This window comes from Physeter macrocephalus, chromosome 21, assembly GCF_002837175.3.
Source record: "Physeter macrocephalus isolate SW-GA chromosome 21, ASM283717v5, whole genome shotgun sequence".
Classification (NCBI taxonomy): domain Eukaryota; kingdom Metazoa; phylum Chordata; class Mammalia; order Artiodactyla; family Physeteridae; genus Physeter; species Physeter macrocephalus.
Genome location: NC_041234.1, coordinates 120,226,934 through 120,232,454, shown reverse-complemented (window position 1 = coordinate 120,232,454; position 5,521 = coordinate 120,226,934).

Here is a 5,521-nt window from a genome sequence, read left to right as displayed (position 1 = left end):
AGAAAAAGAAATGAGCAGGATGGAGATTAGAAAAAAGGAGACTAAATTACCGGTATTTGAGGACTGTTGGATTATGGATTCTATATTGCAAAAAAAAAGAGAATCAATGAACAGCTTACTAAAATGAATAAAAAGTGTAGCAAGGTAGCCAGATAGAAGGTCAGCGTATAGAAAACATTAGTATTCCTATATACTATCCATCACCAAATAGAAGATGAGATAGAGACAAAGGAGATACAATTCACAAAGCTATAACAATGAGAAGGTATCTAGGAGTAAACCTAACAAAAAATGTGCAACACCCTTATGGAGATAATAATCAAACTTAAGTGAAGGGTAGAAAAGACTACCTAAGTGAATGGAGAGATATACCACACTAATGAAGGAGAAGGTGTTGCATTGCTAACATGACAATTCTTCTACAGATTAATCTCTGAATCAAATATAAATCCAATAGGTTTGTAAAAACCTGACAAAGAGATCCTAAAATTAACATGGATGAATAAAGACTGTGCAGAATATTTTTAAAAAGAAGAACAAAGAAGAGTACTTGCTTTATCAGATAGCAAGACATTTTCAGCTCTGGTAATTAAAGAAGCCTGGTATTGGCTCAGGAATAGACAGATGAATGGAACAGAAAAAGGATGAGACCTTTACATATCTAGTATATGACATCTGGTATATGACATCACGAACCAGTGGGAAAGAAGAGTGTCTTCAATAAATGGTGATTGGAAAATTCAGCGCTCCACGTGGACAAAAAGAAAATAGATTCCTACCTTACATTATTCTCAAAAATCATCTCCAGAGGAGTTAAAGATATAAATGTGAAAAACAAAATTCAAATACCATTAAAATAAAATACGAGACAAATGATTTGTAGTAGGAAATTTTCTGAAACTTTCTTAAGTAAGACACAAAAGCACAAAGGCAAATATACATTTAACCACATCGAAATTAAAAACTGTGTTGATAAAAGTCACCATTGACAGGGTTTATAACCAAATGATGGACTGGAATAAGATATTTCCAATGTATAAAACAGACCAGGAATTAATTTCAAGACCTTATAAAAAAATTCCTACAGATCAGGAAGAAAATGACAAATCCATCCAACAGAAAAATGGGCAAAGATAAAAGCAGAAGATTCACTGAAGAAGAAGTAAAAATGGCCAACACATCTATGAAAGATATTAGATATGATTAGATGTCATGGGGATATAAATTAAGATATCAACAAGGTACCATTTTTATTCATCAAGTTGACCAAAGAAATTTCAAATGCTGGCAAGGGCGTAGGGAAAATAAAATTATATTCTCTCACGTTTCTGATGGGGGTGTAAATTGATAGATCCATTCTGGAGAACAATTTGACAATAACAAGTGAAATGAGAATGAACACTGTATGACTCAGCAATTTACTCCTGGTGCTATACCCTTGAGAAAATCTTGTCTATGTATACATGAGGACATATACATGGATTTTTGTTGAGGCATTTTTTAAAATAATAGGGCAAAATTGGAAACAATCCTAACATCCATCAGGAAGAGAATAGACATGTTAATAAGGCATGTAAATAAGTTTTAAATATATGATCAAATGCTGCACAGTGATTCATGCATTCTGTTATATTCCAGTTAGTGACCAAAATGAAGTCACTGCCCTCATGGAGCTTACACTCTTGAGAGAGGAGGCAGAAAATAACCATACAAGTATAGACGATCAGATGATGGTATGTGATGAGAGGTAAGATAAAGCAGGCAGAGGAGATAGCACATGTGAGGGAGGGAGCAGCAACAAAAGCAGTAATTATATATACATGTATATAATTTATCCTTCAATGCAGCAATCCCACTTCTAGGAATCTACTCTCAAGACATACCTTTAGCAATATGAAAATACATATGTACAATGTTACTTATTGCAGCTTTACTAGTAATTGAAAAACATTGGAATATTGGAAACTACCTAAATGTCTAAACATAGGAGAGTGATTGAAGAGACTAGGATATATACACACAATAGAGTATTATGCAGCTGTAAAAAAAGAACGAGGAAGAGCTCTGTGCACTGATGTAAAGTGATTTACAGGAGTTATTGTTATGTGGAAAAAGCAAAGTGCAAAGAGAATATATAGTATGGTGCCTTTTGTACCATAAGGAAGTATACACACACCTGCTAATCATTATGAAAACAAAGACAGGAAGGATAACCCAGAAAACAAAGAAGTTGGTTATCTACAAGGGGTGGGGGAAATGGAGCAGGAGGGGTATGGGAGGGAGCTTTATTTCTCTGAGTATTTGCCTTTTTGATTAGCTTTGACTTTTATGATCATGCTAGCGTTCTGCATATTCAGAAAATAAAATCAATAAGGATAGGAAGGGGGGAAAAACCCTAAAACAGAAAACAAACGAACCTGATTGGATGGCAACTGAATATTATAACCACATTGAGGAGGAAATAAAACACTAACTCATAAACACTATTTAAAAAAATTATTTTTAAGCTTATTTGACTATTTACCCTCAGTATTGGGCAAGGTTGCTGGGCCAAGGGGGACTGCCAAGAGGCCCAAGCTCTTAGTAGGTTTATGGTAGTGGAAAGTGTGAAGCAAGTTTGCTATATTACAGGCTGGGGCAAATGTGTGACTGAATGTGTCATTGTTGGGAGCAAGGGTTCTCACTGGAATAACAGAGGTACAGATAAGGAACAGAGGAAGACAAATAAGAAGCCCAGGGGGATGAATGTGGAATGAAGGTATAGATGTATACGCATGCATATGTGCATATGTATATGTATGCGTGTATGTAAATATGTATGTGTGTATAGTAATAAGTACATGAATATGTTTCTTAGCTGCTTCCAGTGAAAAAAGCCCAGTAGCCACTAATACACTCAACACCCAGATCCTGGTCCCTAATATCGTTCTTTACTAAAAGAAACCAGGGCTCCTCAGAGAAATAGCCGATCTCAGAACTGGGACAGAAAGTAAGGCAGTGCTCAAATAAGTAAGGAGAGTGATGAATTATAAGACATTGAAAGATGGAAACCTGTGAGTCCACACCCATTATAAAGAGATAAATAGATGGATAAACAAATGGACAAGACTCTTGTTTTTAGTAGCAAAGATAGAAAGAGAGGATGAGAATGATAAAGTAAATGGGGCAAAATGTTAAGAGTAGGTGAATCTGGTTAAAGTGTATATGGGTTGTTTTTATTCTATTCTGGATACTTTTCTGTCAGTTTGAAATGATTTCCAAATAAAAATGGAAAATATTTAATTTATAATAGCATCAAGATTATAAAATATTTTGATGTAGCAAAGGTGATGGGCTGTCACTTGCATAAATTTGAAGTATGTACCTTTAAAAGATGGATTCTATTAACATAACTATAATATCATCATCACACTAAAGATTAACGACAATTCTGTACTATTGTCAAATATCCAGTCTGTGTTCAGATTCTCCACTTTCACATTTTTTCTTTATACGTAGTTTTTTTGTTTGAATTAGGAACCAATTGAGGTCAAGTGGAATGATATGTTTTCAAGTGTCTTTTTTTTTATAGTTTTCAGATTTTCTGTGTGTTCAGTTTTTTAAAAAATAAATAAATTTATTTATTTATTTATTTATGGCTGCGTTGGGTTTCATCGCTACACATGGGCTTTCTCTAGTTGTGGTGAGTGGGGGCTACTCTTCGTTGTGGTGCGCGGGCTTCTCATTGCGGTGGCTTCTCTTGTTGCAGAGCACAGGCTCTAGGCGTGTGGGCTTCAGCAGTTGTGGGCGAGGGCTGAGTAGTTGTGGCTCGCGGGCTCTAGGGCGCAGGCTCAGTAGTTGCGGCTCATGGGCTTAGTTGCTCCGCGGCACGTGGGATCCTCCCGGACCGGGGCTCGAACCCGTGTCCCCTGCATTGGCAGGCGGATTCTTAACCACTGCGCCACCAGGGAAGCCCTGTTTTCAAGTGTCTTTTAAGCTGCAGGTTCTTCCTCTAGCTCTTTTGGGGTTTTTTTTGCAATTGATTTGTTGAGAAAACTGTGTTGTTTGTACTGTAGAGTTCCCACAGTCTGTACGTTGATGATTGCATCCTGTGGGGGTAGTTTAACAAGTTCCTCTGAGCTTATTATTTCCTGTAAATTGTTAGTTGGATCTAGAGGGCTGACCAGATTTGGGTTCAAGTTTTTCTTTTTTTTAGCAAGAATAATTCATATGTGGAGCTGGGAGACTTTAACACACTTCTCTCAGTAATTGGCAGCTTTATCTAGTGAACGTGTACAGAACACTGCACCCAACCACAGACTGCACATTGTTTTGCACACACAAGGGAACTTTACAAAAACTGACCACATACTGGAACTAAAGCAAGTCTTAACATGTTTCAGAGGATCAAAATTATTCATAGCATGATCTCTGACCACAGTGTAATTAAGCTAGAAACCCATGAGAAAGGAAAAAAAGAACAAAGCAGCAGCCCCTGACATTTGTAAGCTGGCCTGGCCTTACAACAGCATAGCCAGGCCATGCTGTTCTTTTACTGGATGTAAACCCTCTCATGGAATACCAAGATTAGACAAGGTTACTCTGAGACCATGATAAAGTCAGATGAAGCAAGGCCATTTCATGATTTTTTTCTAAGCACAGATAAAACCAAGGTCAATGTGCATCCGGCAGATACCAAACATTTCCCTCTTACTTGACATTCCCAATCACAGCTTTAGACTCACTGTATTTGATCTCTCTATAGAGGAGATTTACTGACATCTTCAGTCACAGAATTGCCCTTGCTTTCTGATTGCATCTAAAGCAAACCCTCAGTTCCTTGGACTCTCCCCCAAATCACCCAACTAAAGCCCAAATATTACAATAGGTTCTTTCTAGTACATTCTGAGACACCCCACAGCTCCCCATGACGTGCATCTCACTCACTACAGAGAGTAATAGGCCCAACTTGTTCATCTACAGTTGTGTTTCTGGGCATATTGACGCTCATAACAAAAAGATTACTAGGAAAATCTCCACATGTTTAGAAATGAAGAAACACACATTTAAATAACCTAGGGTTCAAAGACAACAACATGATGGAAATTAGGTAATGTTTCATTCAATGATTAAAAAATACTACTCATCTGTATTGGTCAGTGGCCTGACGGGAAACAGATGGTGCATGCAAACTAAGTAATTTGAGGAGAGTTAAATAAAGGGATTGGAGTGGTTTTGTAATTTGTCATCTTGAGTACCCTGAACTACATTTCCCAGAATTCCCTTTCCTATAGGTTTCAGTTAGGGTGGGCCCCTTAAGAGATTCTGATGGGAGATTTGGAGAAGAGAAGGGAAACACACATCACTGACAACATTCTCATAACTAGAAGATAGAAGGAACAAAATAACAAGAAAAAGACAAATAACACGGTATAAAAATGGGCCAAAGTTACGTGCAGGCTCAGCAGCCATGGCTCACGGGCCCAGCCGCTCCGCGGCATGTGGGATCTTCCCGGACCGGGGCACGAACCCGCGTCCCCTG